Raw genomic sequence first — 24,821 nt, 5'->3', positions numbered from 1 at the left:
CTAGTTGTGGTGAAAATATATTTCTAATCCAATCCCTGTGGAGACGATACTCACTCACTACTATATTACTTGCATCGATTGTGTATACTTGCACAGATTTGCTTGTCTTAGCATGTACATTTACAAGCGAACAAGTTTTTAGCGCCGTTGTCGGGGACTGGCAACTAAGAATTTTTTTTCTTTTTTGCCATAACAAGTTCTTTTTGTCACTTTATACTTATTTAGTCTAACGCAGTTTTTATTTTCTTTTATAGGTTTTTATTATTGCATGACATTGAGATCTTCTAGTAAACCTTTTGAACCATTCGACCCTAAAATTGAGCAATCGTTAAGATAAAGGTTGCGTGCCCAAAGAACCAGAGAACATTTGAATCAAATGCAAAACAACATGGGAGATCTAGGAGACCCAGATGTAGCGATTAATCTCCAAGTTGCAAGACCAAGAGAGATACGAGATCATTTGAACCCAATTTTCGATGACCTCAATCATGGTATAGTGTCACCCGAGATACAAGCCACTCATTTCAAACTTAAGCCAGTGATGTTTAATATGCTGAACTCTATCGGCCAATTTGGTGGCACACCCAATGAAGATGCTAGACAACATGTACGTGCTTTCCTGGAAGTATGCGATTCATTTCGACAATAAGGAGTACATGAAGATGTGCTCAAACTGAAGCTTTTTCCTTACTCCTTACGTGATAGAGCAAGAGCTTAGCTCAGCGGAGTTCCTTCCGGATCAATAGAGTCATGGGAAGATTTATGCAAGAGTTTCCTACTCCGATATAATCCGCCCAATATGAATACACAGCATCGGAATGACATCGCGAGTTTTCTCTAAGGAGATGATGAATCAATGTACGAATGTTGGGATATGTATAAAAGTTTACTTCGCAAATGTGTTAACCATGGATTTCAAGATTAGACGCAAGTGGTGATGTTTTAATATGGAGTCAACGCACCAACTCGAATGATGCTAGATGCCTTAAGGAATGGCACCTTACTAGACAAATCACCCGAGGAAGCTTTTGACATTCTCGACAGAATAGCAAATAATGACTATCAATTTCCAAATGCAAGATTGGGAACCGGTAACAAAACCCCTGGAGCATATGAATTAGAAAGTAAAGATTCGGTGGCAGCTCAACTTTCTGTCATAACTAACATGTTGAAAATTTTACAACGTCCTAATGAGGTATGGAAAGTCAAAGAAACCAATAATGTGTGTCTGTTCTATCATGGCAACCATCATGAGAGCGACTGTTCTGAAAACCATAAGTTAACCAATTTTGTGGGCAACTACAATCGGAACAACAATAATCCCTATTTAAACACGTACAATCCTGGTTGGAGACATCACCCAAATTTCTCATGGAATAATCAAGGAAGCAACAATCAAGCCATAAATTACAGGCCATAGCAAAATAATTCCGACAATCAACATTTTCAAAATCAGCATCATCAGTAGCCCTGGCAGAATAATAAAGGTATAGCTTTTTCCTCTAACACTCATTCCAATACTAACTACTTGGAATCATCTTTGAATGAATTCATGGCCTCGACTAAAGATTTCATGGCTTTTACAAAGACCTTGATGCACGAACATTCTGCAACAATTAAAAATCAAGGAAATTTGTTACAAAGCCAAGCAACACTATTGCAAAGCCATAGTTCATCTCTTTGAGCGCTGGAGAATCAAGTGGGAGAAATTGCCACAGCATTACATTCTCACCCACATGGAAATCTCCCTAGTGATACTGAAGTCACTAAGCATCATGGGAAGGAGCAATGCAATGTACTAAAGCTAAGGAGTGGAAAACAAGTCGACCAAGATGACAAGTTTGGGGGAGATCACCTGAACAAGTCTTGCCATGGTGTAACACAACCTGATCAATCTAAGAATGCTGAACGAGAGCAAGTGCCTGAAGAGAAGGAAAGAAGTGAAGGCTCAGAAAAGAATCAACCAGATAACAAGAAATTCATGGTCACGACCAGCGATTCCTCAGCACCATCAGTAGTAGATGTGAGACCTCCACCACCGTTCCCTCAAAGGTTGAAGAAGTATGATGATGACATCCAGTTCAAGAAATTCATTGATATTCTGGATCAATTGTGTATCAATATGCCTCTACTTGAAGCCATTGAGAAAATGCCTTCCTATGCCAAGTTTCTAAAAGAAATTGTTACAAAGAAAAAGAAGGTAGAACGTGTCGCCATGGCAACAGAAATCTGCTCAGAAGTGAGCAATCTCCCACCAAAGCAAAAAGACCATGGAAGCTTTGTGATACCATGTTCCATTGGTAATGACTTCATAGGACGAGCTCTTATTGATTTGGGATCGAGTGTAAACTTGATACCAAAGTCCATATTCATGAAACTAGACGGATATAACGCCCATCCCACATCAGTCATCATACAGCTAGCTGATCGGTCTTATGTGCGACCTGAGGGCAGAATTGAAGACATTGTAGTAAAGGTGGATAAATTTGTATTTCCAGTTGATTTTCTCATCCTAGATTGCGAAGCCGATGAAAACACACCAATCATTTTGGGACGCCCATTCTTAGCCAGCGGCATAATTTTAATAGATTAAGAAAATGGAGAATTCACCATGAGAATTGAAGAGCAAAGAGTCATAATCAATGTATTCAACTCTATGAAATACGTGGACGATACAGAAGAATGCCAATGCATTAATAAGATTGAAGAAAAGGCAATACTTGGATGAGGTGAATCCCTAAGGCTCGATGAATACAATACTTTGTACCATGAACCTACAACCGAGATGCATGAAGTAGAAAACTTTGGCCGAGATGAATTATTTTCAAAAGGCAATTCTGTCAATTATGGCCGCAACCATAGAAATCTGAGCAATTAACACCCTGAAAGCGATACCAAGGCGAGATGCGAAGGAAAGACAAAGGACCAATTGAGATTTCTTCATAGGTCAAATATGAAATTTGAACATGTAGATTATGATGAAGTTAAGTCTCAAGAGTCATCTTCACAACATGCACCAAAATTGGAACTTAAAAACTTTGCCATCACATTTGAAATATGCTTATCTAGGAGTTGATGAAACCCTACCAGTGATTATTTCAGCCAACCTAACCTCCTAACAGGAGAATAGTTTATTGAATGTTTTGTCACAGCACAGGAAAACTATAGGTTGGGCGATGGAAGATTTGAAGGGAAACAGTCCGACCATATGCATGCATAAAATCAATCTCGATAATAGCCATAATACCTCGGTCGAACCCCAAAGATGGCTCAACCTAATCATGAAGAAGGTAGTCATGAAGGAAATAATAAAATGGCTGGATGCGAGAGTAATTTATCCTATATCCGATAGTTCAGGGGTTAGCCCAGTACAATGCGTACCAAAGAAAGGTGGTGTGACCGTGGTCAAAAGCAAGCATGATGAGTTACTCACCACGAGAACAGCCACGGGCTGGCGCATATGCATGGACTATAGGAAGCTCAACAAAGCAACAAAGAAGGATCATTTTCCCCCTCCCTTTTATCGATCAAATGCTGGATAGATTAGCGGGGAAAGCATTTTATTATTTCCTCGATGGATACTCGGGATATAACCAAATTGCCATAGCACCCAAGGATCAAGAAAAGATAACTTTCACATGCTCGTATGATACCTATGCATTTCGACGAATGTCTTTTGGACTTTGTAATGCTCTAGCTATATTCCAAAGATGCATGATGGTAATCTTTTCAGATATGGTGGAAGAGTGCATGGACATATTTATGGATGACTTCTTCGTTTCAGGTGATGACTTTAACTGATGTCTCGGCAATTTATCCAAGGTGTTACAACAATGTGAAGAACCCAACCTAGTACTGAATTGGGAAAAATATCATTTTATGGTAACCGAAGGAATAGTGTTGGGTCACAAAATTTCATGCCATGGCATTGAAGTCGACAAAGCTAAGGTGGATGTAATCGCAAATCTTTCCCCACCTACTAATGTACGAGGTATACGCAGTTTCCTTGGACATGTAGGATTCTACAGGCAGTTCATAAAAGACTTTTCTCAAATCTCTAAACTCTTATATCCTTTGCTTCAACAAAATCATCCATTTGAATTTACTAATGACTGTTTGAATTCCTTCACAGATTTGAAGAAACAGCTTTCGGCAGCACCAATTGTTATCCCACCAGACTGGAACGAACCATTTGAGCTCATGTGTGATGCTAGTGACTATGCAGTTGGAGCAGTGCTAGGGCAATGAAAAAGTAAAAAAATTCATGTTATCTATTATGAAAGCCAAACTCTTAATGATGCACAAGTGAACTATACCACCACTGAAAAAGAGCTCTTAGCAGTAGTATTTCCATTCAATAAATTTAGGAAATATATAATAGGCACTAAGGTAATTGTGCACACAGATCACTCAGCCATTAAATATCTGATTAATAAAAAAGATGCAAAGCCTAGACTAATTCGGTGGATATTATTACTGTAAGAATTCAATTTAGAGATCAAGGATAGAAAAAGTATAGAAAATCAAGTGGCAGACCATTTGTCTAGGCTAGATAACAAACCTGATTGTCCTGACATTACAGAAATTAAAGAGGATTTCCCTGATGAGAAAATATTATTTTTCACGACTGCACCATGGTATACTGACATAGTTAATTTTCTTGTTAGTGGTATTGTTCCTCTTGATTTATCTATCTAGGGCAAAAGGAAAATTCGACTTGATATTCAACGTTACGTCTAGGACGGACCGTTTCTATTCAAACAATGTGGAGACAAAATAATTCGAAGATGCATTCCAGAAGAAGAGTAATAAGATATCCTACGCTAATGCCACTCGTCACCATATGGAGGGCATTTTGGTGGAATGAGAACAGCAGCAAAAGTGCTTCAGTTTGAATTTTATTGGCCTACCCTATTCAGAGACGCGCGTGAATTCTATAAGTAATGTGATAGATGCCAACGAACAAGAAACATCTCGAAACGGCATGAGATGCCATGGCAAAACATTCTAGAAATTGAACTTTTCAATGTATGGGGAATATATTTCATGGGACCTTTTCCAACATCATTCGGAGATATGTATATTCTCTTGGTAGTGGATTACGTATCAAAATGGGTTGAAGCCATTGTAACACCTAAGATCGATTCTGAGACGGTGTTGAAGTTGATGCACAAAAATATATTCACCCGCTTTGGAACACCACGAGCTATCATTAGCGATGAAGGCACACATTTTGACAATAAATTGATTGCCAAGGAACTGAAAAGATATGGAGTATGACACAGAATTGCTATGGCGTATCACCCTCAGACGAATGGAAAAGCTGAAGTGTCTAACCGAGAAATCAAGCAGATCCTTGAGAAAGTGGTCAACCCAAGTCGAAAAGATTGGTCACCGAAGCTATATGAAGCACTATCAACCACAATGATCAGACTACCAACATTTTCAGTGTTATCCTTAACTATAATACAGGCGGTAGCACATTCCATGCCTCGACATCTTATGTCCCTCCAAATGTTGCACCAGAAGTGCCCATCGCTGTGCCATCACTGGCAACCCATGTCCCACCAGTACTATAAGAAGGCCAAGGTGACATAGAAGAGTTCCTCATCCTTCTCGACCACCAACAGCAGTGATGATGCTCCACTCCACTTCTTCACTGAAGAAGATTTCACGCCAGCACCGAAGCAGCCCAAGCATGATCCTATTCCGTCCCCGGTTCATTCAGCACCACCAGTCCCAACGGAAATTCCTAGTCCACCACCTGTCCCAGCACAACAGACTCCTACGACCAAGCAGTCCACTACATCACGCGCCTCGTCTAGTAATAAGCGCTACAAGAGAACAACAGGACGTATACTTCAGCCATCTCTCTCCCCAATAGCAGTAGACTCCGGATCTGAGAGTCCCTCTCCTCCCAGCCGACGCCGCACGAGGGCGTCCAGTCAAGCCACCCTACCAAAGTGAGTTATTCTTCTTAGTTATCGTTTTCTTTTTAATTTTTTTCGCATCTGCATATAAAATCATATAGTGTAATTTTAATGTATTGAGGACAATGCACCCCTCAAGTTTGGGGGATGTGTTGTACCATTCTGCCATACTTTGTTAAATAGTAATTGATGTTTATTGGATGAAAAATTTGGTTGTCATGACATAAGCAGGTTAAGATTATTGTTAGGAATGAATTAGGGATGCCCAATGATGAAAGTAGAATTTTATTGCCTAGGCTATAAATTATTGTTAAGGTTGTCTAAAGAAGAGAACTAACCCTAGCCTTGATTCTATGAAATTTATTCTAAGGGTAAAGTAAAAATTCTCTAGTGTTTAAAAACTTGAAAAACTTGAAAAACACAAAGGGATACTCCAAAAGAAATAAGAGTAGCCAAGGAATACGAGTGAATGAAAGTATTCACAGGATGACTCTACCCGACTAGCTTGGGGGTGGATGGTATGCTCCCTTTTACCTAGAGTGTGGAACGGTAGGTGTGATGAGTTGACTCCCCTATAAAAAATATGTGAATAAAGAGAATAAAAGTTGATAAATAACTAGGAGTATAAACTAAGCCTGATGAATAGTTTGTTGCCTTGACAACCTAGAAGTGCTTACTTTAAGTTTTCTAATTACCTTTATGCATAGACAGGTTACAATCACGCACACACCATAGCAAAAGATCCTAACTAAGGAAGGGACTTGACTGATATGACTATCGAACATGTTGAGGCCAAATATTTTTGTTGAGGGCTGAAATCTCAAACCTGATGATGTTCGTAATACAACTTTGCCATGAAAATTTTGATTTTCTTCTAGCTATTATCCATTGCTTGAGGAAAAGCAATAGCTTAAGTTTGGGGGTGTGATAACTCCGTAAAAAGACTTAATTTCTAGTCTTTTCACTTAATTTATTGCTTGTCTAAACAAAGTATGCACTGCATTTTTAGTTGCATTTAGTTGCATATAAGTTATATTAGCCTGTGGTGGATAAGTTTTGCTTAGGCAAGATTTATTTGGCTTGATTGATGCTGCTGAGGAGAAATGGTTGTTTGAGTTATGTTTGTGCAGGAATCCCACAGAGGAAGAACATTTCAGTCGTGATAATGAAAAGTTACAAAGGTCAACGGAACAGAAGAGAATGTGAATAGCAGATTTATCTCACCGAGGCAAGATTTATCTGAAGAAGTCTGAAGTAGGTGTGGAGAAACCGCCTATGTCACATGCTAACTGGATGACCTACTTCACATGCAAGCAAGCCTTGATTGTTCTGACAGCCGCTAGCCGCCTTTCCTTTTTAAACTTGGGAAATTAATAAACGCTAATTAAGGATACTCCAAAAGCATGCAAAGCCCTAGGAGATTTTTCCTTATACATATTCAACCGTATCCACAAAAAGAAGAGAAGGCAAGGAAGAAGAAGAGAGAAGAGCTTTACCGAAGGCGTGAGCAAGCAACTGCAGTGCTTTCCCACCATCTACCCACCAATCTTCCTTGGTGTCCTCCGTAGCCAGATGGTAGCAGAGCAGTGATCAGGCCTCGAGAGAGGGTGATCACCAAGGCAGGCGTGGTGCTGATCAGGATTGTCACGACAGCGGCCCCGATTTTAGGAGTCGTTCTTCCTTTGTTCTTAATTCTTATTTTATTTGGAGTTGTATTAAACGGTTAAATCTTGGATGATCTTTGACAACACCATGAATTCTTTACTTGGTGTTAAACTTTGTTTTTCCTAAACAATATTTTTATGCTTATGAATGATGAATTATGTTTGCTTATGACTGTGTTGCTCATAGTTTAAATATTTTGCCTTAATACTGTAAGAGCATCGAGAGATCGACTGGGGTTTCGGTAAAACATGTCTGCGCATTGTGATAGCATCGAGAGATAACCTTTTGTCTAGATAGTGATTCTTAGATTCGAGAGAATTAAGATAGATCAACGTGAGCAAATGAATAAATCCGGGATGGTAAAGTTCTAACTTGTCTACCTTAGAGATAAGGAGTGACTTTCAAGCGACTAAAAGGGATAATTGCTAGAGTAGGTTAAGACAACGTCTATAGTTAACGCCGAGAGGTATTACCATAGCAACCGCCCAAGAATACCTAGTAATACTGTCGGGCAGCTTAGTGAGGCATATTAATTCATTCAGAACTTAGAATAATTATTGTCAGGACAATAGTTTAACATCAATGCTCTGTGACACGTCTGAATATGAGAGGTTGTTTGTATTATATTAAAACCGATACTTGTTTTGTTTTGTTTTATTTGTTTGCATATTTCCGTTATCTCGACTACATTATTATGAAATCATTGAATCATTCTTCTTAGTTTTTTCGTATTAGTTCTTAGTTCAAATACTTTGTAGGATTTAGTTTGTGACATTAGTTCTAGTTGTGGTGAAAATATATTTCTAATCCAATCCCTGTGGAGACGATACTCACTCACTACTATATTACTTGCATCGATTGTGTAAACTTGCATAGATTTGCTTACCTTAGCATATACATTTACAAGAGATCACTCACTATAAACCCCAATAGTTTCCCAGACGTTACTCCGAAAGTACACTTGCTTGGATTGAGTGTCAGTTGACATTTTTTTAATCTTTGGAAGAGTTTCCTCATATTCTCTATGTGTTCTTCCTCTGTTTTGGCTTTAACTATCATATTGTTGACATAGACTTCTATTTCTTTGTGCATCATGTCATGGAACAATGTTACCATTTCTCTCTGGTAAGTTGTCCCTGCGTTCTTTAGCCTAAACGACATCACCTTGTAGTAAAATGTTCCCCACATGGTGACAAACGTAGTTTTTTCCATATCTTCCAGATGCATCCTTATTTTATTGTAACATGAAAACCTATCCATTAATGAAAATAGAGAATTTCCAACAGTATTATCTACCAGAGTGTGTATGTGTGACAAATGGAAATTATCTTTCGGGCTGGCCCTGTTAAGATATCTGTAGTCATCGTACATGCAACCTTTCTTGTCCTTTTTGTGTACTAGAACAATGTTTGCCACGTATTCTGGATACTTGGCTAATTTTAGAAACCGGGCATTGATTTGCTTATATACTTCTTCTTTGATTTTCAACAACATTTCGGGTCTCATCCTTTTGAGTTTTTGTTGTACCAGTTTATATTTCGGCTTTATCGGCAATTTGTGTACCACTAAATCAATATCTAAACCTGACATATCATCATATGACCAAGCAAACACGTCTTTGTGCTCTTAAAGTAGCTTAATTAGACTTTTTAGTCCCTCAGCAGATATGGTGGTACCAATCTATCTCTTTCTTATTTTCATTAGATCTCATATCAAAGATTTCAGTGGGCTCTTCATGAGGCAAAATTTGTTTATCCTCCCTTTCCACCATTTTTAGCAGTACAGAGGGTAAGTCGCCTTCCTCATCATTATCATAATCCTCGACTTCCATCTGACATATAGGCAGCTCGAAATCTATCTCCGGGTCAGAGTCACCAGCATTCATACTATTAATACTAAAGGTCCTGAAAGAATAACAAATTAAAGGATATATATACATATACACATATAGGAGAAATCTTATCCCATATCAAAATAGAATGAAATAATAATAAATAATAAATAAAGAAAGAAAGAATATGCATGGAAGAATGTTTGCCACTTAGTAAATTGACAAGAATGCATCTTTCATTAAATATTAAAAACAAATAGATTAACCCTTTACAAAAGATCAACTATTGCCCCGGGTTTTAGGCAATAGTGAGAGTTTTTTGTGCATTACTCTGAAAAAGTTTTGTAAACTACAGGTAATTCTTCTACAGTCCAATTGTTTAGCACAAAGCTCAGCGATGCAGGATAAATGCTCATAGATCTTCTTTCTTCCATCTCATCCTCAGATATCACATTTATGCCCAAATACCTTAAGGCATTCTCAACAACTGACTCTTGAGATGACTGGTCTCCCTGAAACATATGGCCCCCGGATATAAAGGTGTCATATAGTGGTGTAAAATTCAAATGCTCCCACTTAATATCCTCCCCGGCTAGTATGGTTTTCTTCCTCTCTCTCTTTTGAATACCTTTTAGCTTTTCCTTCAAGTTCGGGTGGTATCCCAGGCCAAAGTGGTCCCTCTTTGTGACAGGATAAACTGGATTGATAGATCCCTATAGGTAGCTTCCTTGCCCCTTCCCGACCTTAGTCCCTATTTCTAAAATCTGCTTTAATCTCATTCGGGTGCAGTTGGACAACCTGGGCTTAGATATCCTTCTCCTTTCATCCATGAATATGGTATTGACGAATTCCAAGGATCTGAATGAGCATTCGATGAAATCTTCATCTACTTCCACGCAAGGAAGAAAGGAACAGTGGTGGAAACATAAGCGATAATATCCTTTTCAGTATTGATACATATTAGCCTCCCTTCGATCACAAACTTAGGCTTCTGATGCAATATGGATGGCACTGCCCCCACCTGGTGAATCCACAACCTTCCTAATAGGTAGTTTTAGGTTGGCATGATATCTATGAGAAGGAATTTGACCTTGTATATTGATGGGCCTATGGTCAAAAGGATATCAATCTTCCCCAGCATCTCTCTCTTAGTTCCGTCAAATGCTCGGAAAATAAATTGGCAATTTCTCATGTGCGTACTATCGATTGGAAACTTTTTCAAGGTTATCAATGGCATTATATTTAGGGTAAAGCCATTATAAATTAGCACTCGGGATAACACATGGCATTTACACCTAATGACAATGTGAAGAGCCTTGGGATTTCTAACCATCCCAGAAGAGATTTCATCATCTGAGAAAGAGATGAAATTATCAGCCTGGATGTTTGCAACTATTCGTTCTATCTTTTCCACTAGAACATCCTTTGGTACAAATGTTTTATTCAAGACTTACAACAAGGTATTCTGGTATGCTTCGAAGCTTAATAGAAGAGCCATGATCGAGATATGAGCTGGCAACTTGTGTAGCTGCTCTACTATATTGTATTCACTATGCTTTAAAATTTTCAAGAATTTTGTTGCCTCGTTTTCCATTACAGACTCATTAATAATCGGCTTATCATTCTTCAACATTCTCTCGACCCTTTTTCCTTTGTCAGCAGTAGCTCTTTTCTCGGGTTCATTGGTCTGATGGGGATAATAACATCTCCCACTTTTGGTGAAGTGGCCTACCTCATCCACTTCTTCTTTTGCGACCTCTGAAACACCTTCATTATCTAACTGGCACTCATATTTCCAGGGGACCTTTTTATTATCCTTTTAAGGGAAAGAATACGGGGGTGTGATCACTACTTTAGGGATTACTATCACTGCCACACGAGTTTTTCGAATGATAACCAGAGGGCAATTGGCATTATAGATTCCTTTAGATGAACCTTCGGATGCATAGATCTCTGTTCTTCCTCCTCAACAGCTTCTTGGTAAAATTCCATTTCCGTGTTATCCATTAGTTTTTGCACCAAGGCACATAAATCAGCATAATTTGTTATGGTATGATCCTCACAGTTGTGGTATGGGCATGTATTCCTACTCATGTCAACCAAGTTTGAGACTAGCAAACTCACATTGATCATCTGCCTCCACATCTAATACATGGGTGACTTCACCTCATTCACCTCGGTTATAATCTTTTTTCCTCTCTCCTCGATAATTGCATTAATACCTACCCCAACATGGTTCAACAATGCATTATGAGACACATTAGGTTGTTCACTGTCACCAAAATTGATGACATTCCTCTACCTTAGTTTTTGAATGATCTTTTTTAAAGTAATGAAATTTTTTATTTAATGCCCTGAAGCCCGCGTGTGATATTCACATTGAGCATTGGCGTCGTATCATTTTGGGTAAGGAGAATGCATTAGTGAAGTATGGTAGGACGACACCATATTCTTATCATACAATATCTTAAATAATTTTTTATAGGTCATGGGGATCGGGTCATATTGAAGCATTTCCCTTTCTTGTCTCGATTCTGTACAGATGACCCAGTGGCTTGAGGTTGGGATACATTAATGTTGTTGGATTCATAGTTCCTCACATTATTGACCTTATTGTCCTTTGTTTTAGCTGGTTTCTTCCTGCTAGATTCTCCTCTGTTAAGCTTCCCACTCTTGATCGACATCTCGATCATTTCTCTTATCGTGACCACATCAGAAAAACTCTTGGATAAATTTCATATAAGGTGACCAAAGAATAGGTGGTAGGGAGGATGTTTGGTGAAGTGTGGTAGGGCAACACCACATGCTTATCATACAATATCTGAAATAATTCTTTGTAGGACATGGGGATCGGGTCAAATTGAAGCCTTTCCCTTTCTTGTCTTGGTTCTATTGCCCCTTGTTCGGTAGGGTTCTATGTAGATGATCTGGTGGTTTGAGGTTGGGATACAATAATGTTGATGGATTCATACTTCCGCACATAATTAACCTCATTGTGCTTTCTTTTCGCTTTTAGTTTCCTGCTAGATTCTCTTCCGTCAAGCTTCCCACTCCTGATCGCCATCTCGGTCATTTCTCCTGTCGTGACCACATCAATAAAACTCTTGGATGAATTTTCTATAAAGTGGCCAAAGAATGGGGCTTTCAGAGTGTTCAAGAAGAGCATGTAAGTTTGTTCTTCTCAAGCGGTGGATGAACTTGTACGGCCACATCCCTCCACCTTTGGGCATATTGTCTGAAGCTTTCATTAAACCTTTTCTCCATACTCTTCAACATGATCCGATTAGGGCTTAGTCTTTTACATGCTTATATTGTTCTAGAAAAGCTTTAGCCAAGTCCTTCTAATATTTAATTTGAGCCATGCTCAACTGATTGTACCACCGAATGGCTGATCCTATCGGGCTCTCTTGAAAGCAGTGGATTAATAGTTGATCATCCCCTACATAAACGATCATTTTTCTGCAAAACATCATAATGTGTGTAGAAGGGCATTTTATGCCATCGAATTTTTCAAACTTTGGAATTTTGAATTTGGGAGGTAACACCAGATCGGGAACCAGACTCAACTTTTTGGCATCAATCCCATACATGCTATTGTTCTCCTTGAAAGCCCAAATTTCTTCTCCCATTTGTTTCCATTTTTCTTCTAATTTTTTGTTCGCTTCCTTTCTGCCCTATTTGAAAAAATCTGGGACAACTGTAGTTTGTTGTTGGTATATGGAGGTGCCAGGTAAGTTTATGTGCACCCTTCTTGGTTTAGCAGTCGCTCCTTGTTGTATACTAATATGAGGCGGTGTAAAGGCTGGAGGGTATACAGGTTCCTCAGTAGTAACACCAATAGTTAAAGCCTTTCCTTGGTACGTTCGTGGTGTGAAACCTAGGGGGTATAGAGGTTCATCGAAAGTAGCACTGACAGTTAGAGTCTCTTCTTGATTTATATTTATTCCTTATAGCATGCTTGCTAACTTCTCCATAAGATCATTATGGGATTTTAGTATTTGTTCACGCATTTCCTCTTGAGCTTTCCTGAAGCCCTCCTACATTTCGAGTTAGGCTCTCTCGATCTGATCGATTCTCTTACCCATTACCTTTTTTCGGGTATTATACAGGTGCTTAGAAGTTTCCAGTATTATATAATGTACCCTTTATTGTTAATTTCGATGTGTTGATGATGAATACAAATTATATGGAAGAAAAATGCTAAACAAATAACTGTAAAAGTGCAAATAAAATGCAGAACACAAAACTTGAATGGTAAATAAAGTGCAAATGCATGTAGAAAGGCATTGATTCATAAAATGTGATTAGTCTTATAACAACTTTCATTTAAGGAAAAAAGTATCATTGTTACAAGAAGAATCCATTACAGAAAAGGCCTAGCCCTAATGTTCAGCTCCATTATCTCATTGACAAGCCAAGTGACCTTTTTTCCCAAATCTGATGCTGGATTTGTGTAGCTCTGGATTACTCTTGTTTGGATATATATCTCTCCTAACTGTCTTGCAACACCACTTAACTGATTTATGGTTTCGATGATTACATGATTCATATTTGTTTTCTAGTCCTCAAAGTGATCACTCACGTTCTGCCACTGCTACCTGGTGCTTCGGATAGTGCGCTCAAGACCAGTGATATGTACTTGACAACTTAACAGATTATCCTCTAGATCACAAACTTCTCTTTGCAAAGTGGTATTCTCTTCGATGCTAACCCTTAGATTTTTTAGCCCGCGCTAACCATTTTTCGTAAATAAGGAATTTTTGAGCTGTAGAATATAAGCACTATACTATTTATTCTTAGTCTGAGCTTGAGCTAACTCTTCCTTATGCCTTGCTTCCATCTCTTGCATTTCTTAATTGAGGACCTCTATTTGTTCATTATTTGTCCCACGTCGTTGTATCCAAAGGAAATCTTCATCATGCTTACCATGGAGCACATGATCTTGATGTTGCCTTTTTAATTTCAACTCTTCAGTGCTTTGCCTCTTTTCAGCTTCAAGCTCATCTATTCTTCGTTCTCTAATCTCGAGTTCACTCAGCATGATATTCTCCTCCATTCTGAACCCTTCAAACATATTACTTTTTTCAACTTGTAACTGTTTAACTCTTCACTTCTCCTCTTCTAGCTCGCTTAATCTACTCTAATTTTCAACTTTGAGCTCTGCAATCTCATCTTGCAACCCCTGCACTTCAAAAGTGAGCTCCCCATCTCACTTCTTGCTCAGGGTGTGACTTTGTCTCAATTCTTTCACTACTCAAAGCATGAGCCCAAGACTTCTTCTCTATTTTGAGCTCTTGATCTCTTTTATTCTTCTCTGCCTCTAGTTCTCTAACCTGCTCTTTCAACTCTGACATCCTTAACTCAAAGATATTTTTCTACCTTGAGTTCCAACTTCCACTACTCTGAAGTCTTTCCTAGTCCATTAATTTCCCATGCCTGATTTATCTTTTGGTAACCTTTCTGTTAAGTCCGCGAAATCAACCTCAACGTCATCTTTTCTCTTTCACGTGAGCTCAAATTGTTTACTATGGAACCCAATATCGAGGTCTAAAATGAAATTTTCTCATCTAAGACCTTCGCACTCTTTTCTTTTTTTGGAAATTTTGGTTTCACATTCATTCTTCAATATTTCCATCTCAGATGGAACATATCTAAATTGCTCATCTAAAGGAATAACTCGATCAATGTCAGGTAAGGGAGTGATGTCATTCTTTCTTGCAGCTCTCTAAGCCACATAATCTGGTGTTAACATGACATCGTATGCTACCACATCGGTTCGAAAGGTTAACTTCCAAGCATCTGACATAAACGAGTTATTTTTTTTAGTGATCTCTGTGGTACACAAATTCAGACTTACTTAGGCCTGAGGTGGCTGGGATAAATTGGCATGCCCCATATTGCCTTAACACCATTAGTGGAGCATAACCTACTCCACCCCATAATCCTAACAGAGTTACCCAATCAGAATCCCCACATTTGTACAATATATCGCAAAGGCTAATCAGGGGATGCGCCGCACTATATCGTGATCTTGTAAATTCCTGAAAAGTGAACCCCAATCTTTTCTCGTGAGATGCTTAGGCCATTCTTTGGTGAGGAAATCTTTTAATGGAGAATAAGCACTTGAGAATCGATAGTTGTATTCTAGTTCAATCTTCCAAAAGTGGCTACGGATCCATACAGTAAGCAACTAAACACACCCAGTGAAGTGGCTACTCTCTGCTCTTTTGCATCTGTTAAGCGACCTGAATGTCTCGACTAAGACTGCAGGAACATGATTCACTTTCCTTTCCAAACGTTCAAATAGATCAACCACGGCGGATTCTATATGGCAAAGAACTTTTGGGAAAATCACTATGCCATAAATTCCAAAAGCGAACATTTCCATGCTCTTCTCAATATCACTATGTTTGACAATCAGTTCTTTAATGTATGACCAAGGAAAATAGTTGGCCTCTCCTTCCTTTTGGATGCGGTCAACTACCTATTTCTCTCCCATTTTGGTAATCTTTGCGAGCTAGCTTTTGAAAGGTGTACTCCTCTAGCGTTGGAGTCATGTCCACTTTGTTGAAAGTGAAACAACTATATGTTGGATTCTAAAACTGGATCAGATCCTTGATCAATGGCTCATTTACCTTTACATACAACAAAAGAACTATGTCACCATATTTTTGCCAGAATGCATGCCTTGTATCAAATTTCCAACTCTCCTAGATTTCACGTAGCCCTTGCAGATAATTTTACTTCAGATTAACTGGAGTGACCTTTGGTAGCAATGATATGTAGTCTTCAGTCAAACTATCCCCCTTCTTCTTCTGAGTTTCTTCAGAACATGACCTCACTTATGCATTCTTTATTTCATTGTTATGAAAACTCTTGTCCATTTTATGACTGCCTTCTACTCTGATGACCACTTTATGATCCAAGACCTTTCTTAATTAATGATAATGCAATGCAACAATACCAAAAAAAAGAAACAAAAATAAAATGGTGTCAGTATATATAATGAAGAATCGAATAAAAAGAAAATATATCATAAACCTTACCCACATGTAATCTACCCAACATGATATTTACCCTCATGCTTTTATTTGCAACTAAATCCTAACCACATTTTTCTATGCTTCGTACAAAAATATAAAACCTAACTGCATACTTTTCTAGTTCTCATGCTTTTTGAAAAATAAATAAACAGATTCGAGGAACCGCAGACATAAATTCAATATGAAATGGGCATACATAAATTCAGTATGAAACAAGCATATATTCGGTATTACTAACAGGGTCCTCGAATTGTCTTTTGTTGGTGCCCCTTGGGCCTGTCATTCTCTCTATCCTCACTCATTATAGACATAAACGGGTCGAGTTCAATTCAACAGGATGCATTACCCCTTTACATGAGAGGAAACTCAATGTTTCACTCGTAAACACAATGCATATGCACCCTAGAGGTTACTTGCTAAAGCCCATGCAGAGAAAAATAATTTTTCTCACATAAGCGTAGCGTTCATCCCTACCTAACAGGACATAGCACAATTAAAAGGCTCTAAATATTTTAATGGTTATTGCGCGAGTGGGGAAAACTCATAATCCTTTACCTGGATTCAAAAAATCAACATACTAAAAGAAAAGTAAAAAATCTAAAACATGTAAATCACAAATTAGTACAACTTAATAAATAAAAGATGTACAATGCAATGTAAACAAAAATCGATTATGGCCTGACTCTCTAATATCCCCAGTGGAGTTATCAAGCTCTCAGAATGGTCCTTAAGCTTTTTTGGGGCTATGGTAAGGAGCGATCCAACTTAATCTTGGAAAATGTTAGGTTTAAAATAAATGTATATATAAGTAAATTTGGAGTCGCCATCGACCTTTGGGTTAGGTAGGTCAAATACCTAAAATTACCTTTTAAAATAATTTTGAGAAAAATAATTTTAAAAGATAAAAAAAGTATCTATGTCAACCAGAAGTTCGTTTTGAAAAAGGGTTCGGTAGTCGATTACGCGTGGGGAAGGATTAGCACCCCCACAGTGCCCGAAAACGGTACCTAAGCGATTATACATCATCTAAATATTGAAATTTTAAAATTCGAATATACATTTAAACTATGATATTTTTTTAGAAAAAAAATATAAGCGGTATTATATTGTACAAACAATCCTCTAATATACCTTCATTGTCAGTTAAGGGGGCATTTCCATGGATTCCCCGTATAAAATAATATACACTAATTTTAATAAATTATATATATATAAACTCAAATATAAAATGGTGTTACTTTATATGGACAATCATTGGGAACATGATCCTCGTCAGTGAAGGCATGTTTCCATGGATTCCTCATACAAGGTAACATTGTTTTAACTTTTAGATAAAATACATATATTAAATATATTAAAAAAACAAATTCATTAAAATATATAAGATATTATTTTGTTCGAACAATTCATGGGAATGCACTCCTTGTCAGTTAAGGTGTGTTTCCATAAATTCCTCATGAAAAAATATTTGAAAAATATTACAACTAATAGGAAGTTTACGAACATGTAAATGTAGGATCGAAATAATATGGTAACTTTAGGGTTGAAACTATAAAACCAACAATAAATCAAGGAAACCATTGCAAATATTTTACAAGTTATGCACTACAATCGTAAATAAACCAACTTCAATCATCCAGGAAAAAAATGGAAATTATTAAAGTAAGGTATTCAAATTAAAATAATCATAAAAATAATATAACAAGCAAGAAAATACTAAAATAGAATACGGGAAAAATTTAAAACACAAATTAAAACAAACAAAAATTAGGGGGATAATCGGTCATTTTACCCAAACACATCTATGTACAAATAGTGACTAAAATGTAAGATTTTCAACTATATAAGCCAAAGTCGAATATCAGCACAATTAGCATAACACTTAGGACGGTGACTTAATCATAAAAATGGGAAAACAGAAGCCCAAAACAATATATCATAAAATTTTAATCAATAACCAAAATAGGAGATTACAAAGTTGAAAGGACTAAAGATGCTATTATCCCCTTCAAGTATGTACACGTTGAACCTTTTCCCGAAACGAGGTCGTTTCACACTCGATTTATAAGGGGATAAAAAAGGCCAAACCGGTCATTCCCCTCCTTATTCTTTATTTCCCTTTTTTTAAACCCTAAATAAAATGCTCTCTCCCTATTCTCTTTACTCGCCGTAAAATAAAACCACAAACCATTCTGATCGCCACAAATCGACACCTAAGAAAGGGGAAACTGCCTCATTTCACCTGAAAACAACCACCTATGCTTGAAACTAGCCTATTTCAAACATAAAACCCCCAAAACAAACACAATCCCATTCCTAAAAACCGAAGATCAAAACCCAAAATCCCAAAGGTTGAAGTTTTACCTTCGATAATAGAGTTTATTGGCTCCAGTGAGGTAAACAACGGTCGGATCTTGCTAATGGTGGGTCTATTTTCCTTTTATAGTTCGATTGTTCCTTTTTCCTATTATTTTTTTCTTTCGTTTCTCTTTTCTCTCCCTTTTTGCTATGTTCCCTCTGTTTCTACTGATTGCCTTATTATAGGGTTAATCTCCCTTTTTAGTTCTCATTTTCTCTCTGCTGATGCGTGCACGGGATGTTCTGGGCAGTCGTATAGATGGGGGAAGCTATCTCATGCAATGGCAGAGGATAGGGGCATGTCCTCTTTCTCGACAATGACAGAGCATGGCGACTGGAACACGCGGTGGCAGGAGCTGGTGAGAACTGAGGGATCCCTAGTTTCAATGACAGATCTGGACTGTTGGTTGGGTCTAGATCTTGTAGCCATTGATGCACGGTGCTGGGGGTTTCAGCAGAAACTCTATTGGAAATGATGAGCGGCAGCTGTATGTAGTATTAGGGTAAAACCCTACTTGATGGGCGATCTAGACCGTTGGATCTGATCTCAAATCCACCGACTGTGAGCTGGGGGTTGCTGGAGATAAGATAGAAACCCTACTCGAGTTTGGGCCACATGTGGGTTGTAGCCTTGGCCTTCGGGTTGTTGGGCTTGATCCTGGGCAAAACACCACTGCTAGTAATCTCACCCTTCCCCTTCCCATCTCTCTTCATAAGAAAATTCTGAAAAATATTGGGCAAAACACCTCCGTCAGCAATCGTCACACCACCCAACAACTTACTCAATTCTTCATCATTCCTCACCGTCAATTAAATATACATTGGAATGATTTTGTTCTTCTTGTTGTCCCTTGTCGCATTTCCGGCCAATTCTAGAACCTGTAAATTAGTAGCGGTAGCCAAAACAATTCAGTTACTACATTAAACAAAATTTTCAAAACTTTTATAAATATATAATGAGAGAGTTTCGATTGCGCAAACCTAGACGATGAAATATTCGAGGACGATAGAGAGATAAGTGGGAGATCTATATTTGATACGCTCTACGTATCGTCCATTCTTAAGGAAACGAGCCACACGGCCAACGGGGAATTGGAGTCCGACTTTACTAGACCGAGAAATAGTCTTCGAATTTGGCTTGCTTCAGCCTCCTTTGGTGGCTGATGCGGCGGAGCTCATGATTTAAGATTTTGAGCGGGAGAGAATTTGTTAAACTTTTGAAAATCGATTTGATGTGAGATTCATTTCGGGTCCGTGGGGTTTGTTATTTATATAGGGGAGTAAGCTGCGTTGTGATTGGTTGGGTGTGCTTCACGCGTATTGCCGATGTGGCTTTGTTTATTTGTTCTGCAGGGATATTATTCGTCGGTTGGTTGGATTTGAATCACTTGGATCGCCTGTGTGCAGAGGGCACTAACAAACTTGTGTATTTTGGTGCCGTGGGATTCAAATATTTATATGAGGCGGGAACTAAAAGATTAATATTTTTTAATATTACTATTTTAAAATCTACAAATTTAACGTTATAAAATCATTGGTAATAATGTCTAAAAAAATTTAAGATTTAAAAATCAAAATTGATCGTCTAACTTAATTGATTCAATTTTTCTATTCCATGATTTAATTAATTTAATTTCTCAATTTAAAGATTCCATCACGTAAAAGAACTCTTGCATATTAATTGTACATGCATGTTCAAGAAAGTTCCTTGTGACTCGTGATTTGTTATATCTTTTTTCGAACATATTTTGTAAGTTATATTTTTTATATTACTTATTTCATTCTTCCTTTTATCAAACATAACTATTCCTGTAGTCACTCATTTTCGTCCAATGTTTATTTAGTATATATAATAATAATAATATAATATAGTTTTTGAAAACATATAATATATAGTTTTTAGAAAATATTTCTGAAAACATATAATATATGGCTTTTTAAAAATCGGTGTTTGAAAATATATAGTATGGTTTTGAAAATACGTTTTTAAGAACAAATATTATATAGTTTAAAACACATTTTTGAAAACGTATAATATATATAGTTTTAAAAATGTTTTAAAAAAACGTATATAATATATAGTTTTGAAAACATTTCTGAAAACGTATATAATATATAGTTTTGAAAACATTTTTAAAAACATATAATATATGGTTTTGAAAACGCTTTTAAAAAACGTATATAATATATAGTTTTAAAAACATTTTTGAAAACGTATAATATATGGTTTTGAAAACGTTTTAAAAACACACACACATACATATATATATATATATATTAAAATGATTTTTAAAATTGATTTTTGAAAACATAATATATACTATATAGTTATATAGTTATATATTTCATTACATTATATATTATATTAATATTATTTATATTTTTATTATATTTTTGTATATTATATTTATTATTATTATTCAGGTCCAAAGAGTCCAGTTCAAGACAAGGGGCCCAATCGAGCCATATTAGCCTGGTCCAGTAAAGCAAGCCCAGTTAGGGGGCATGATCCATCCCAAAAAATAAAACTAGGGTTTCGTATTAAGGACGGGTGTCGCATGGGAGCGCACGTAGGGACCATGCACCCAACAGATTCGAGAGCCGGCCAGAATTTCCGGCCTCTGAAACTACAAAAAAACAATGAAATCGAAGAAAAATTCAAACAACGACGACGTGTCGAAAGATCGGTCACATCCAACATCCTGATTAAAGCGGGATTACAGCAAACGATTCACTACTGGAGGACTATAAAAGGCCACTGTTGGAGCAGCACAATGATAGGAGGAAAAAGGCATCACCAGAGCAAATACGAAGCAAATAAAATACCAATCCCAAGAGCAATAATATAGCAAAAAAAAGAGAACAAAAAATGTCTCGAAAAGGCCAAAAAATCATAAAAACCCAAGCTTTAAGCCTCGGTTTTAAAAAACATAGCAAAGCACGATCGAAGGGAGCCAAAGGTCGCTTGAAAAAGCGAAGAGCCACCATCGAACCAAGGTAAAAAAACCGAACAGTTTTTTAGATCTACGTCATTAACCAGATGGGAGGTTTGAAGATGATAGAGGAGAAAGTTTCATAGTTTTTTTTAGTTTTGGTTTTAAAATGTTTTTTTTTTGTTTTTGGGTATTTATAACCGAGGGACCTATGTGCAAATAGTAAGTTTTTAAAATATTTTCGTAGTCTCTCAAGGTTTGAAGTGTAATTCATTTTGTCACCTCTTGCAAATTGGCATTGAAATTTTGAATTGTTTCAATTTAGTTCATATTTACTTTTTTATTTGTTTTGCAATTCAACCCCCTAAGCTTTGTTTTTTTTTCTCTTGAAGCTCATATTTTAGTGTTATTTGATCCATATATTTCAATTAATTCTAATTCAATCCCTTAAAATTTTTATTTATTTTTTATTTTTTATTTCTCTTTTAATTTTAACATATTTTTATTATTTTCTTAAAAACATTTTTCTTTTTTCCCTTTTAATATTTTTCTTTTATTTTATTATTCTTTTTACTTTTTAAAGAAAATTCCCACCATTTTCTTTATTTTTTTATTTTTCTCTTGTAACATTTTTATATTTTATTTATTTTATTTTATTTTAAAATTAAATATTTTTCTTCATTTTATTTTATTTCATTTTTTTATTTTATTTGTCTCTTCTAATTTTTTTTATTTAACTTTTTCTTTTCTTAATTTAAACATTTTTACCCTTTGATTTATTTAATATCTATTTTATTTCATCATCTTATGTTTTTTTGACCTTTTTAGTGGCAATTTTATTCGATCAAAGGTAAGTAATTCGGGTCGAAGTTTAAATTCCAATTTAACTTTTAATTTTTTCAATTAAGACAACTGAGAAATTAAATTGGTTCCAAAATGGCAGTACAAGGGTGTTAATAGCTCCTTGACAGTAATCGACTCCCGAATCCGATACATTTTCAGTAAAATGAAAATCAGGTAAGTTGGTAAATTAAGGTTTCCGATCAACCCAATTTTAAATGATCGATGGCGGCTCTAACATGTTTTACTTAAGTCGAATCCTAATTTCGGGCCCATCTGAAAGACGGTTACGATAGTTTGGAGACTCTGCTGGGAACAGGTAAGTGAGTCAGGCCAAAATTAATTTCCAGTTGTCTTCTTAAGTGAAAATTGTGAGTTTAAATTTTAATTTATCTATTCGATCCTTATTATTTGTCTTTGATTTTTTTAAATAAATAGTTGTACTGATGTTTTTTCAATGATTTCAGCTTTTCAAAATTTCTGCCAGGCTCTATACCCAAGCTCCAAACTTTTTCGTAAGTGGAGGTGAAAGAGACGCCTTCATGAGAATTTATTCTTCGTACAGGTCTACCAAGTAACCTTCGGGATTCATATACCTTATGTCTTCGTGGGAATTAATTATCCGTATAGACATAAGGGAATATGTCCTCTCGAGTTTAACTTTGTCCACATAAGCTTGTAATGGGCTTAGAAATGAGGGTCTGGCAAGCCCAAAGGGGCACCACCATGGAGAACTCAGATACCTTTTTAAAACCTAAACTTGGAGACTGGAAGGAATTAGAGCCCACCTCGAAACTCCATTTAAAAACCTAGGATGGTTGAGTTATTTCCTGTTTTACTTTATGCTCAAAGCATGTGAACTAGAAAAATATATGGTTAGGACTTACTCACAAATTAACATGCGGGATAGAAATCATGTTCGGGTAAAAATAAAAGCATGTGGGGTAAATATCATGTGGGGTAGGAATTTTTACTTTCATCATTATTTTGATTATTATTTTTATCTTACTAACTTGTTTCCCTTTCATTTTTTGTTTTCTTTTATCATTCACATTATTTTAAAAAGGTGCTTGATCCACAAAAAAGTGTTCGTTAAAAACAAATAATTTGCATTAATGAACAAAGGGGTTGTAATGCAAGAGGTGAAAAACCCAGAGGTCCGATTATGGTTAGAGAAGACTCAGAATGAAAAGAGAGACAAACTACAAGACAACTATGTGTCAAATATAGTTGGTTATGCTTCTTTCAGCCTTAAGCAGAAAGACGTTCAAGAAGTGCGGAGCATTTGGGATAGCTAGAAAAACGAACAGAAACGGAAATTCTACTAGCGGTATGGTGATATGATGCTGGTACTCTATGTCAAGATATATGAGCCCCTAATTCGAGCGTTAGTACAATTCTAGAATCTGTGGTACAACTGTTTTACTTTTAATCAAGAAGACATAGTGCCCATAATCGAAGAGTATATTACTTTACTACATTGTGAAGGAATCAGAATGGACTGTGTCTACACCAAGCACATCAAAAGTTAACTTTTCAAGAATGGGTTGGCAAGGTTTCTAGAATTAGATGAAAAGTGGGTAACTGACCGGATTCAACACAACGGTAAAAGATTGGGAATTGATTGGACCCATATCAAGCAACTAATGAAGAATCATCCAGATTATTGGAAGGTGATAGACCTTTTCGTACTAGGTCTATACGGCTTGGTTATCTTCCCAAATACTTTGGGATACATCGAGGCGACTGTGGTGGAATTGTTCGAATAACTATCGAAGTGAGTGAACCCTGTACCAGCAATATTTACAAAAACTTTTCGTTCACTCAACCATTACAGAAAGATTAAAGGAAGAATATTTATATGGTGTACACGGGTTATTCAGGTCTGGATCCATAGTCACTTCTGGAAAACTTACGGGATTTTTTATCACCGATTCAACACCACTTACTCTCCTTTGGGGGAATTACTTACACTAAAATGGCAAGAGGGCATTCTAAAAGAAAAATGGGTAAACTTATTCACGCACATTCAAGATAAGGACATTGTCTGGAGATCCCCTTGGTTAACCCATAGTGACATCCTTTATCGATGTGGAGACTCGGATATCATAATTTTACTAGGATTATGGGAAGAGTCAGATATTCTCCACTTTTGGCAGGCAGAATGGGGCACGTCAGTTTGTCCAACTACACATGGAATATTTGGATCAGAATTTGCATA

The sequence above is a fragment of the Hibiscus syriacus genome, unplaced genomic scaffold, assembly GCF_006381635.1.
Source record: "Hibiscus syriacus cultivar Baekdansim isolate YM2019G1 unplaced genomic scaffold, ASM638163v2 tig00110943_pilon, whole genome shotgun sequence".
NCBI classification, from domain to species: domain Eukaryota; kingdom Viridiplantae; phylum Streptophyta; class Magnoliopsida; order Malvales; family Malvaceae; genus Hibiscus; species Hibiscus syriacus.
This window is presented reverse-complemented; position numbering follows the sequence as displayed.